Below are 14404 nucleotides of genomic sequence, written 5' to 3' on the forward strand. Positions count from 1 at the left end.
AGATTTTCGGTATACGTATCCGTATTTAAGTAAGAGACTGAATTTTTTAGTACTAAAAATGTACCTACTGGAGTTACTCGTATGATAAATAATTCTATACTGCGTAGATAAAGTAAACAGGAAAAGCTAGAGGTTACTATTTTCCAAGTTAGTCCTCTACTGGGATTGTACCTACTCGCTTATGATTTGATATAACTTTTTTAATCGACGCCATGACGCGGTAACTGACCAATACAGAAAAGTAACAGCAGAATTATTGTTATTAGGACAATCTGGAAATTCTTTAAGCTTACTGGCTCAGACAAAAAAAAATGCCACAAAATTAAGCTATTTTTCTGAAGGAGTAAATAAAAAGAAAAGGTCTGGAAAAGTCCGGTCAGGTTATTGAAATCACCTTCTTTAAGTTCTTAAATCAGGGGCTCGGGTTTTTATTACTCTTTCGGAAATAACCCTCACTACGAGGATTTGATGAGTTATCATCATCATCAACAGATACATGCCTACAGCGGACAGGTCTGTTGTAGGGAGTTTCGCACACCACGGTCTCGCGCTGCCTGAATCGCGCTCCTTACGTCTCCTTTGACCTCATCTGTCCACCTAGCGGGTATCTTTGCTGGAGATTCTTCGCATCCCCAGCCCTGCCGTTACGTTACCGCTGCCAGATAGATCAGTCAGTCAGTTTTTAGGGTTCCGTACCTCAAAAAGAAAAACGGAACCCTTATAGGATCACTTTGTTGTCTGTCTGTCTGTCCGTCTATCCGTCCGTCCGTCCGTCCGTTGTGTGTGTCAAGAAACCTATAGGGTACTTCCCGTTAACCTAGAATCATGAAATTTGGCAGGTAGGTAGGTCTTATAGCACAAGTACAGGAATAAATCTGAAAACTGCGAATTTGTGAGTTAATCATTGAAAAAAATTTAAATGTGTTTCAATTTCCAAAGTAAGATAACTATACTAAGTGGGGTATCATATGATCAAGGGATTTACGTATACATCCTAAAACAGATTTTTATTTAGTTTTTGATTTATCGTGCCAAATATTGGAAAAAATACCCGAGTATGGAACCCTCAGTGCGCGAGTCTGACTCGCACTTGGCCGGTTTTTTCCATTTATAGATATGTATATCTAAACCTATTAGCAAATGGACATTTCCATCTGATTCAATAATAATAATAGTCACTATACAATAATTACTAGATGGGAGTGAACCATACAATTACATAGGGGTTACGGTCCATTACGTATTACCTACTTACATGTAGGTACTAAATTGCAAATAGAAGCGCAGTGTTCAATAGCATCAAGGTTATCCTTTGTTCAAACTAATGATGCCTTTAGATCACAAATCAACATCCAACGTAATGTGAACCTGCCACTCAACGGCGCTGTCTAATGGATTATGTTATAGAGAAAGTCATATTCAGTAGTGGTAAATCTATTACAGAATGTCTATTAGTAACAGCATTTCGATATATTAACTAAATTAAATTTTTGATTTTATGGCATGTTAGTTAAACAAAACCATGGTTATTTACTGTAAGAGGGCCGTAGGTACAAACAATTTTATGTTTAAACAGATTACAGATTTTTATGTTTTTAAATGTTACCTGCATTACAAAACTTTTGCGATTTTTTTCTAATTTACTAACCCTTTATAAGGTATAAGAATTTTATGCCTATCTTTTTATTGTTCGGTATCAAAATAGTAAAAAAGGCACCCGTATTATGCGACTAAGTCCATTTGTCCATCTATCTGTCAGACTTGCTTATTTCAGAAACTGCCTTTGACCTCCCAAGCGCAGTGATAAATAATATGATAAATACTGTGATCTTATAAGTAGGAGTATAGTTTCTAAATTGTTTTGGTCTGGTCTGGCGGGAGGCTTCGGCCGTGGCTAGTTACCACTGTGTTCTCAGTATCTATCGACTGGCAAAACCGTCTCGTCAAGCAATCTGACGTTCCGGTGCGATGGCGCATAGAAACCGATGTGTTTAAAGAAACTGCCATACATCTACCTAGCTAGCCCGCTTCAGTCTTAGACTGCATCAACACTTACCACCAGATGCGATCGCAGGTACGCTCACATGACGCTTACTATTGCTATATATATCTAAAATGGCGAAAATCAAGTTGAGTCAAAAATATGTTGGCAATCACAGCTCCAGTGTGTAGAGGTCAGTGCATCTGGCCATAATAAGGTCACTTCATGAAGACCACGACCGTACAACGGAAATGTTTTACCATTCAAAATTTAATACTGAGTAGGTAGGTACGGTGGCGTCATTGATCTTATCATACATAGCTAATGCCCGCAGCTTCGCCCGCGTGGATTGGTCAGATCCCCTGCAGCATCAGGATTGAGGAGTTGGACTCCCAATTTTTTAGGAAACAATGTCGCAAAGTTCCTCTATCGATTAAAAAAGAAATGACGCAAATCGGTTCGGAAATCTCGGAGATTTCGGTGTACATAGGTAGAAAAACACAACTCCCTTTTTGAAAGTCGGTTAAAAAAGTAGCCTATGTTACTCCCTGGTCAATTCTCTACTTGTCTCTGAAAATCCCGTCAAAATCGGTTCAGCCGTTCCCAAGATTAGCCTTTTCAAACAGACAGACAGACAGTCAGACAGACAGACAGACAAAAATTTTAAAAACGTGTGATTCAGTTATAGTATCGTTCAAATAACCGTATGACCTTAATATGCGGTAGTTATTTCGAAATTACAGACAGACACTCCAATTTTATTTATTAGTATAGATGATAGGTAGGATTTCGTCTTACTGGGCGTCCACTTTTCTTCTGCTTTTCTTTTTTAGGGATCCGTAGTAAAACAAGAAACCCATATAGTTTGATTCAGTTACAGACGTTTTACAAATAAACTAGGTAGATTTATGAACCGTTTTCGAAATTTAGTATAGTTGCTGAAACCTTTATTCAATAAACTTATTATAGAAAAATTTAATTTATTTGTTTATTTATAGTGTTATCTTTCCTCTCTATCTCCTCTGTCATACGTCTTATTTATTATTGCTGAGGTGATTGTGCTGTGTTGGTGATTTCTTTCCATTTATCACATAATTGTAAGGGATTTTTTTGGGATACTATTGAATTGAGATCTCAGGTTCTTCCACATACGAGTTTACGTTATCTATATTTACGATTATCATTAGATGTTAGTAGAATAGATGGAAAGACGTACGGGTAAACAAAAAACCAAATTCCTGCTCCAAATACTATCTCCCATTTACTGACTTGGTTCATAGTTGCTAAACAATTATTCGACTGATATGCGCTGTCACAACTAGGCCACACCCCCGCTGTTAACGTAGGTAATCTTGTTTGATGTAAAATTACACCAATCCTATTGTGCAATCCATGAACAGTCGGTCGACCTTAGTGAGAATAAGAATTTTTATGTTTTTCCATTGAACATATCTTTATCTGATGGAAAGGGTTACATATTATATTGCACTTCCTTGAAACCTCTTTTTAATCTTAGATCCTAGTTAGGTACTACAAAATCGTCTAATACAAAAAATGTTGCGTCACATTTATTATTGTTTTTTCTACCAATTTTATCCTTATATAAGCGTACTGACTTATCTATAAAACTCAATCAGTGATGCGCCTTATTACTAATATTTATTGGTAGACGCTATTGTATAGATTTCAGGTAGTATGTCAGGCGGAAATGTAAACGTAAGAAACAATTCTATGACAATTGAACACATTTTAGTAACCAGCTTCATGGAGCTGATGACGTATCGCTTATCAGCGGTTATCACCCCGCGAGCCTCGTGTCTCTATCACACTTCAGTTGCGCGTTCTCGCTCTACGAGAGTGGACTTAACGTTAAATTTTTGCTCTATTATTCCCGAACGTGAACCGCTACATGCCCCAACTTTACGATCGAATGATCGCACCCGTTCGAAACGAGGACTAACCCGTAAGTATGTTTTCTATTACACTTTTGTATTTATCGCTTACAATAAGTCACGGAACACTTCAGCACTTGCAAAACCATGTTGAAAGTAAAAATCCTTCATCGGAGCGCGTGATCTCTACATTAGAGCGTTTTGAAAAAATCCGATTTTCAAGTTATGAGTTTGAGTCATTGTGCGTCGAATGAAGGTCGTAACTCATCTTAAAGTAAATATGTCTAAGCGGCTTTACCGATCAGGTGGGATCTAACTAGACGCAGTCACCGCATTATGTGTGGTCACCTCAGGTGTGTCGTCCGTATATTGTAACTGATTAGCCTCTGCTAAGCCTATTTATCTCTAAGACACGGTATACATGTATTTGTTAAGTCTATTTTTATGCCGTATTACGTAAATATTTGCTTAATGAATTTGTGATGCATTTCCTCCACAGTGAGTTGACAATAAATGTAAACCGTGAAGATGTAACAAATAGAAAAATGATAGCGCTTCTATTCAAACTGGATACTTTATTGAGTTTGAAAATGGCATTATTTCAATTATCTTTCTATTTTCAATTGAAATAGTAATCTAGTATTAATATTTCAATTGAAAAAAGTCTCTTAAGTCGAGTCCAGAGTAAACTATTGATAGTAGGTAATTAATAATGAGACTCTATTGGCTTTAACCCTATTCAATAATTGGCACTCTAGGATATCAAACTTGATTGTTATTAGTTATTGTTAAAGAATTTCTGGAGTCTGTGTAGGGAAACTATTGACTAATTAAAATTGTCAGTCAGTGAGGACTGCCGACAGAAGTGAAAACTTAAAACTATGAAACAACTTTATAATTTATAGAACAAATTAATTCAAAATTCAAAATTTCATAGTTTGTAAATTAAAACCATTACATTAGTTTAGTTTTTAGGGTTCCGTACCGCAAAAGGAAAAACGGAACCCTTATAGGATCACTTTGTTGTCTGTCTGTCTGTCCGTCCGCCCATCCGTCCGTCGTGTCTGTCAAAAAAACCTATTGGGTACTTCCCGTTGACCTAGAATCATTTGGTAGGTAGGTAGGTCTTATAGCACAAGTAAAGGAATAAATCCGAAAACTGTGAATTTGTGGTTACATAATAATAAAAAATTTAAATGTGTTTCAATTTTCAAAGTAAGATAACTACAACAAGTGGGGTATCATATGAAAGGGCTTTATCTGTATATTCCAAAACAGATTTTCATTAATTTTTATCCATAATAATTTTTGATTTATGTCGGAAATGTCGGAAAAATTACCCGAGTACGGAACCCTCGGTGCGCAAGTCTGACTCGCACTTGGCCGGTTTTTATTACATCTATCTGCACTCGGGTTAATATTAACATTAGCATGTCGCTAACTAAACCTTGAAGTTTTTACTCATCCCAAAATCTCCCGACACGCCTAAAGAAGATTTCATTTCATATACCATTCTGTATCTAATTCATCCGTAATGGTTAATAGAGTTAGGGTAGCAATTGCTTTATCTTCCTACGCGTAGCCAATCAAATCTGTGTCAGGATTATTCGCATACTGTATCTAATTAATAACGAGAGAGTTATGAGCAAGAATAATAGTTTTATCCTACCATAAATGGTCTATTTTTATATCAGGCAGTTATTTAAAAGTTATGTTAAGTATACTTTATTACACCATTTATGTGTTGCATACGTTCCATAATCTTAGATATTGTATAGAGAATGTTTTATTATCAATGGCATTACAATTCAGTTCAAGTTTCATGTGAACAAATATGAGAACATAATCAAATGTCACAGAAGAAAAACTTAACGACTATTTTATCCCTATTCTTTATGAAGGTATCAGTTCACAGATTCCTAAAAAGTAACGTTCACCATCATCCTTATCATAACCAAGCCATCGCCGGTTCATTACTGGGGCCAAGTCTTCTCAGGTATTCATTCTAAAATGAGGACGAGGAGGGTAGAATGAGGACGAGGAGAGTAGAATGAGGACGAGGAGGGTAGAATGAAGACGAGGAGAGTAGAACGAGGACGAGGAGGGTAGAATGAGGACGAGAAGAGTAGAATGAGGACGAGGAGGGCTATAGTTTACCACGCTGGCCAAGTGCATACTGGTAGACTTTACACGCCTTTGAGAACATTATGCAGAATTATTCTCAGACATGCAGATTTCCTCATGATATTTTCCTTCACCGTTAAATCAAGTGATATTAATTAATTACTTTGTTACCCAAACGTAACGTTATTCTTCTGCTATTTCGATATCTGAAAGATTTATTTTTAACTTGTTTACGCCCGTGACTTTATCCTATGATCTACAGAAATTTCAAAACCTTAGGGGTTGAATTTAAAAAATACTTTCTTATCACAATATGTCAACCTCATAGCTATTTCCCATGCCTTTCAACCCGATCAGTCAGTCAGTAAGTTCCCTTTTCCTTATAAATGTTTAGAAGGTTTTAAATAAAAATCCAAATAGATAAAAGTTAAGTATTTATGAGCATTGTCTTAACATATTATAAAATATTTATGTGGTGTAAATACCACTGGTATAAACTTTGGTGTGCATAATAAACAAAATTAAACTTAACAGAATGTCATGATAGGCTTTATTTCAACTATAATTTTTCCGGGATGAAAAGTAGCCACTTATCACGTAAAATAGATCACTTTACAATTCTTTATTTTTTATCCACGGAACAAAATCGATCTGTTACTCGATTACTGCGTGAAAAAAGGATGAACAAACGTACTTATAATTTTACAGTTTCCAATTACTGAATTAGTGGAGTTACGTAACGTAGGTACGATACGCTACGGTACGATCGCTCTGAGTTGAATATTAAGTAGATCGTCGATTACTGAAAATCAGAATCAATCATTGCTACAATCTCAGTTATTGTGATTGATTGAATTTATGGTATTGGTTCAGCAACAATGCAATTTAGCCAATAGTGTGAGAGTGTCGACCAATCAGATCGCCACGTTGTAGCTGCTATTTTACCGTAATCGAGCCTCAGTAACATTGTATCAAAGATTTCACTTATTGTTTCTAAGCACGGTTGTCTTCGAAAACGGTTGTATTGAAGCAATAACTAATTAAACAGCAGGAAATTTTGTTAATTGATTTAGATGACTTAAAAGCCAATTAATTTAAATAACCTACGACGCTGATTTTGCCTATAATTTCGTACGTTTATAATAAAATTTATTTTGGTTAGTTTTTTTAAATTTCTAAAGTTTAATTACTAGGCACACCAAATTAAAAAAAAAGTCAGCGTATTAATTCAAGAGCTATTATTACTTACTCTTATATTAAGAGGGCTCTCTCCGTCACTCGTTTCATACAATCGTAGTTCCAATTTCATTTGAATATTAAACAACCAAAGTCCATGAAATTTTGCATGACATATTCTAGAAACTAATATCTGTCTGTGTGTGTAATATAGTAGTGTCTGTCTGTGGTTTTCCAGATTTCTGTTAAAATATTCGGTTTCAAAGTAACGCGGTCTTAAAAATTTTCATACAAATCTTTGAGCCCCTGTAATTTTAAAACTACATATTTTTAGAAAAATCTAAAACACCACAGACACAGATATTAGTTTCTAGAATATGTCTGCAAAATTTCATGGACTTTGGTTGCTTAATATTCAAATGAAATTGGAACTACGATTGTATGAAACGAGTGACGGAGAGAGCCCTGTTAATAGCTCTCATTTGATCATAATAGGTATAATCTTTTACACACTTTTTTTTTTAAATGAAAATTAGCTTATCAGCCCAGCTTTGCTCGCGTGTATTAATTTGATATAAATATATAATAATATAATATAAATATAATAATAGCGCAAAAGCCGTGATAGCCTGGTGGTTAGGACATCCGTCTGTTATTCGGGAGGTCAGAGTTTCGATCCTAGGAACGTAGCTCTAACTTTTTGGAGTCATGTGCGTTTTTAACCCCCGACCCAAAAAGAGGGGTGTTATAAGTTTGACGTGTGTACCTATCTGTGTATTTGTCCGTGGCATCGTAGCTCCTAAACGAATGAACCGATTTTAATTTAGTTTTATTTTGTTTGAAAGGTGGGCTTGATCGAGAGTATTCTTAGCTGTAATCCAAGAAAATCGGTTCAGCCGTTTGAAATTTGTAAGCTCTTTTCTAGTTTTCTTATTAGACCGGTTATTACTATCCGACCAATACAAATTAGTGTCCAGCCAAATTCTAATAAAAATTCAAATGAAATCTTAAGTAAATTTCAATATAAGAAATTAAATATCACTTGCTCTAATGATGAAAGGAAATATTGTGACGAAACCGGCATGCCTGAGAGTTCTACATAAGTCTGAAGAGTGTGAAGTCTGCCAATCGTGGCCAGCGTGGTGGACTATGGCCAAATCCTTCTCATGCTGAGAGGAGACCCGTACTCTGTAGTGAGCCGGTCAGCCATGGGTTGATCATAATGATGATGATTTTCCTTTTGGATAACTGGCTAGCTTTGTAATGGTGAACCTATTAAAATCAGTTCAGTAGTTTCAGACGCTTAAGACTAAGTATAAACAAACAAAATGTCTTTCCTCTTCATAATCCATACTAATATTATAAATACGAAAGTGTGTCTGTCTGTCTATCTGCCGGTCTGTCTGCTACCTTTTCACGGCCCAAAATTTGGTTCAGAGTTAGCTTATATCCCGGAGACGGACATAGGCTACTTTTTATCCCGGAAAATTAAAGAGTTCCCACGGGACTCCTAAAGACCCATCCGCTGAAGCGATTTGTATGAAATTTGGTACCGAGGTAGCTTGCGTCCACGTTATTGATATAGACAACTTTTTATCCCGGAAAACCCAACAGTTCCCACGGGATCTTCAAAAACCTAAATCAACGCGGATGAAGTCGCGGGCATCCTCTAGTACTAGTATATCTAGATGTTTCATGTTACTTGGTAATGTGTTTTGTATACTGTAAATACTTTTTGTATCGCACACCTCTATTCATCCAACGAGTTTCAAACAATACCTGACCTTCTCTGACATAAAAGGAAGCCATTTTAATAACATTAACGGTATCAGCTAGGTGTTGATGTAGTAGGTTAGCCATCCTGTCAGTTGTATCCAGTATTGTAAATTGTATCTACAAGATACCACAATATGTACCTACCAAATGTATAGACCACAGAACCACTAGTATAGACTATCGTCTAGTATCAAAACATCATCATCATCACATCATCAGCCTGTGGACTTCCACTATTGGACATAGGCCTTCCCTATAGAGTCCTCAGCCTTCCTCATCCAGCCACTTCCCGCCAGCCGCTTTATATCGTCGGTCCATCGTGCTGGAGGGCGTCCCAGTAGGCATTTGCCTACTTACATTTTATTCTTAAAATATTATTTCGGGTTATAATATTTTTTACCCCTGCAAACGTTTACAAAACTCAACGATTTTGGTCTCATTAGATTCAGTACACCCTTAATCTAGGCTCATACGTGTTTTTAGTATATTAGATAAATAGTTATAGATAAGATAGTTTAGATAAATTAAAAAAAATATCTCAAGAAAGTTTTTAGGTCAAAAATATGAATATTCAGACGGTAGTAACTTTTGACATAAGCAATATTTTTTTTAAATTAAAAAAATGTACGAGCATATTTCTTAATTATATATACAACGTTTCAAAAAATTATGAAAACTGGAATACATTTACGGGGAAAAACACGTTATCGTTTTCTTGTATGAAAATTTACAACTAGACGATAAACTTGTCATTTGTCGTGATCAGTTTTCATAATTCAACAAAATCATGATAATGATGTTCGAAATCGGCGTGATCTCTATCTTGAAACCAGTCTATAATCTATACCTTGGTCAGCATATTAGTCTGGCCATTCAACGAGGTAACGCAGCCAGCGTTCTGGGCACCCTGCCTCGTTACAGTGATTTGGATGATATTTTTGTTTTATAATTTTTATATTTAAGTATTTTTATCATTTGTGAAAATCTGTATTATTACTTTCTGAATAAAATTGGAGTCTATAATAATATTGTAAAGAGGTAAAGTTTGTAAGTTTGTTTGGAGGAAGTAATCTCTAGAACTATTGAAGCGATTTTAAAAATTCTTCCACCACTAGAAAGCTACATTATTCCTGTGTTATGTGCTACATTTTACTTTCAAAAGGTGAGAGATCCCTACGAAAATTGTAATCAGTGCGAAGCTAGGCCGGGTCGCTAGTAAGTTCATATATATTAATAAATAAGCATCTTCTTCTTTGTCGCAACACTCTTGGCAGAGCGGTCGTGGTCATCATGAAGTGACGTTTTGGGGGCAGATGTTACACGCCTCACGAGCATTCGCCACTTCTCTCTGCATACACACCTTGATCATCCAATTCAAAGATTATGATGCATTATGCATTCCACTGCATACCTAACTACTCCTGAACATGGTATTGATCCATTGTTCACTTCATTTAGTACTTTGTAACCACTTTGTAACAAAATCAAAATATTTTTATTCAGTTAAACTATAACAAGTATTTCCCTAAGAAACACCATTCCTGAGATATCGTGATTCCAACAGTTTTTCTTCAAATTTTAGAATCTCGATATCTCAGGAATGGTGATTCTTAGGGAAATAAGCGCAAGATCAATTTTTGTAGATAATTATATGGTCTACAATTTTTTTTCAACATATTTTATTATAAACTTACCGTTTAGCTGGAAAATGCAAAAATTCCATTTTTGTGAACTTTGACCTTGAATTTTTTTTCGCAAATGTGAGATCAATTGGGACTTTTCACAGTTCATTCATATCGGTATTCCCAACATTCGTACCAATTTTTAGCTCAATGAGAATTATTGTATTCTTGAATGTCTACTTTGACTGGACTGTAATATATATTATATTCCATAGTCTGAAATGAGCTTAATATTAAAAAATTAGGCTGAAGAACTTACTGCAGCAGTAGAGACAGAGATAGCGGACGTTATCTAAATTTGCTTTAGTGTAAGATTAAGATATCGAAGTACGATAAGGAAATTCATTATTAGGCACATTTCCGTGAAGAGTTTTCAACAAATTAGTTTACTGTATCAGGTATTAATATTAAATGAATTATTACTTACATTTCATACCTAATTTCTCATTTGTTTATTTTTCTCATTATACCCTATCATTAGAAAATGTTCACAAAACTAAAATAACAGAAATAACAAAAAATAAAATAACAGAAACAACAAATAGTAAAATAACAAAAATAACAGAAACAACAAAAAATAAAATAACAGAAACAACAGAAAACTAAAGTAACAGAAGAAAAAAAACATTGCATAAAAATATGGTAAAATGGGTCCCACTAGCAGCGAGGTGGGTTGGACCCAAGCCGCCAGTGGTCAGGGCTCCAGAGTGAGGAACCTCCTCACAATGCGCGCCGTCTCAAGAACCACTGACCCTTGATCTAACAGTTAAGCGTCAGTTTCTTAAGATGTTGGTCGAAACTGTTCGCAATAAGACCATGGACTGATACAACTATTGGTACAATAATCACTGAGTCAACACTCCACATGGCCGTAATCTCATGGGCCAGGTCCAAGTATTTCGATACTTTTTCCTTTTCTGCTTTCACTAGATTATCATCATGTGGAATAGTGACGTCAACAATCATTGATCGACGCGCTAACCGGTCAACTAGCACTATATCAGGTCTATTAGCTACAATATACTTACAATATTGGGTGTTTTTTGTTAAAAGTGGTCGATTTGCATTTTGCTGGTGCTTTTGGTAGTGGAACTGACTGGGAAGCACTCTAAAGAAGCGCCGCGCGTGTGTCGGCGAGCGCCGTCACAGACGAAGTCCATACTTATATACATAGTTTCCCTAACTAGTAAATAACTACAAACTTGACATTGGATAATCTATGTAAAGCCAGACGAGAGAAATTTAAATTAAAAATTACGCAGTCTTATGACGCGAGGAAAGGCTAGAAAATTTGCTTATAAATCGTTACAGAAAAACGTAATTCCCTAATTTTATTTATCTTCATATGACATTGAATTGGAGCACATTTCAATGGAAATTAGATATATTTTATCATTTAAATTTTCAATGAAGCTCAATTATTTCCAGTGGAAATAATTGAGCGTCCATTCTAGTTTCCAGCGGAATTTCATATGATGCCTACCTAATTAAATTGGAATATAGGTTTCATGGAAAGCCATATTGATTGCTTGGTATGAATAAAGAACGTGCTGAATTTCAGTTCGCTTTTATTGACTATCGTTAATATTACTCGTATTTACTCGTATGCCTACAATAATATGGTCAAGTGTATTAGGCTTGAATTTTCTCCTTCAGTTTTGTGTTCAATTTAAGTAAGCGTCGGAGCAAATGCATTACATTTTGAATATAAGAGCTATCGCCAAATTAACTGCTACTTCTTTTAAGATTCTTAATCAGTGGTAGATTCTTTTTACGATTCATAAGCACTTGTGAAAGTTTATTTGAAAAAAATAAAAAGAATTATGGACTTTTTATTTTACAAGTGTAAATTAAAAATTTATTACATCCCGATAAGTGAAGGTTACAGTAACTAGAAAAGAGCTGATAACTTTCAAACGGCTGAACTGATTTTCTTGGATTATAGCTAAGAACACTCTCGATCAAGCCACCTTTCTAACAAAAAAAAACTAAATTAAAATTGGTTCATTAGTTTAGGTGCTACGATGCCACAGACAGATACACAGATACACGTCAAACTTATAACACCCCTCTTTTTGGGTCGGGGGTTAAAAAATAATGTCGTTATAGATCATAAATTTATAATAATTTCAACATAAACAGGTATCTGTTATGTTACTTATGTTCCTACTGTTACTATCTAAAGGCGTCATTTCAAATTAAAAAAAAATTACTCACAGTAAATACAAAGATTAAGTTATGGTATTTCGTACAAGTTAACAATATAATATTACGACTTTGATTGCGTATGCCACAAGTACCTACCTACGGTGAAACTATATTTCGAAGTTTCTTTTATTGTTGTTTGTTTCTATTTTTACCCTCGTCGTAAACTTTGCCCGCGAATAGTTCTTCTCCGATCGATGCGGTAGATTTTTTTATTAAGATACAAGTTAGCCCTGGACTCCAATCTCACCTGGTGTGGTATGGCAGTTTATGGGATAACCTGGAAGTGGTGATCTGTCTGTCTGTCGGCCTGTCCGTCCGTCCGTCCATCCGTCCGTCCGTCCGTCCGTCCGTCTGTCTGTCTGTCTGTCGGTCAGCGGGAAGTACCCTATAGGTTTCTTGACAGACAGACAGACAACAAAGTGATCCTATAAGGGTTCCATTTTTCTTTTTGAGGTACGGAGCCCTAAAAATTGCATTTTTGCGTTCAAATTTCCCCTGAAAAATTACGTTTTGTAGATAACCGTTTGTTCTTTGCGACCGTCAAGGTATGTAATATATTATACAGTGCATGGAGAGGATAACAATATTTTGTTGCATAACAATACCACAGGAGCTCGCTAACAATGTGCCGGTCCGCATAATGTAAGATAAACATTGCAACGCTTGCATTTTGTGGAAGGAAATACACGTGAGAAGACAATATCAATAAGAATAGTTTGTTCTCATTGAGTCAAAATTTTCGACGATTAGTAAATTGTACGTATTACATATTAATATAATTTACCTACTTAATCTATCTATCTAATTAAAAATTAATCAATTTGATATTTTTTCATTTAATTATGCGAGTACTTTTATCCGTTTTGATTTAAGATTGTGAAAATTCCGTAGAAAATCTGTTTTTTCGGATGAAAGTAGCCTATATCCGACCTCGGGACGCAAGCTATCTAAACATCAAAATAGGTTAAATGGATGGACCGTGTTACCAGGCCGTAAGAATGATACACTTTCGCATTTATATTATTAGTATGGATTTTAACGTACATAATAGGTATATATTATGTGGAATTCGAACCCACGCCCACTTTTGTGGGCGTGGGTTCGAATCCCAGTTCAGAACTGTTAAATCGTAGTCAGGTTCCTCGATGAAATGATAGACATAATCCATTTAGTAGCGTTTATTTCTCCCAAACACTATATTAGATATTTGTGGTGATTTATTTCGTTTACTTGTTTAGAATTTGATTATTCATTTTATTAGGAAGTTCATAGATTTTTGGCCGTGAGCCGGCATTACAAAACGCTTCAACACTGACGCTCAAAAAACTGGTGGTCAATACCGCCAAAATTCTTATTTATACACGTTACGATTTTAGTATCATGACTTGTAAAAAATGTTTATACTGAATTTATTCAAATCAAGACTTATATTGTCTACATTTAAATTTGAGTCAAATCAAGACTTTACATTTTCTATATTTTAGTCAAATCAGCTTCAAATATTAATTTATGATCAATGATAAAGCTAACAGTTGTATATATTACTAAATGATGCCCGCGACTTC

The 14404-nt window shown here is 35.3% G+C and overlaps 1 protein-coding gene and 1 long non-coding RNA gene across 2 annotated transcripts in view; one reads left to right on the forward strand and one right to left on the reverse strand.

Annotated features, from left to right (window-relative positions):
- Positions 1-3829: 3829 nt before the first annotated feature.
- LOC123880070 (adenylate cyclase type 6) overlaps positions 3830-14404 on the forward strand; it is a 155854-nt gene continuing 145279 nt past the window's right edge. Inside the window, exon 1 of the mRNA XM_045927963.1 lies at positions 3830-3944. The gene's annotated coding sequence lies outside the window, so the exon portion shown is untranslated. The remainder of the gene's footprint in view (positions 3945-14404) is intronic.
- On the reverse strand, positions 6289-14369 carry LOC123880094. The gene is made up of 3 exons (XR_006799160.1): positions 14278-14369; positions 10306-10309; positions 6289-6299 (listed from the first exon to the last, which is right to left on the reverse strand). It is a non-coding gene; the product is annotated as an uncharacterized LOC123880094 (long non-coding RNA).

Source organism: Maniola jurtina, chromosome Z (genome assembly GCF_905333055.1).
Source record: "Maniola jurtina chromosome Z, ilManJurt1.1, whole genome shotgun sequence".
In the NCBI taxonomy this organism is placed as follows: Eukaryota; Metazoa; Arthropoda; class Insecta; order Lepidoptera; family Nymphalidae; genus Maniola; species Maniola jurtina.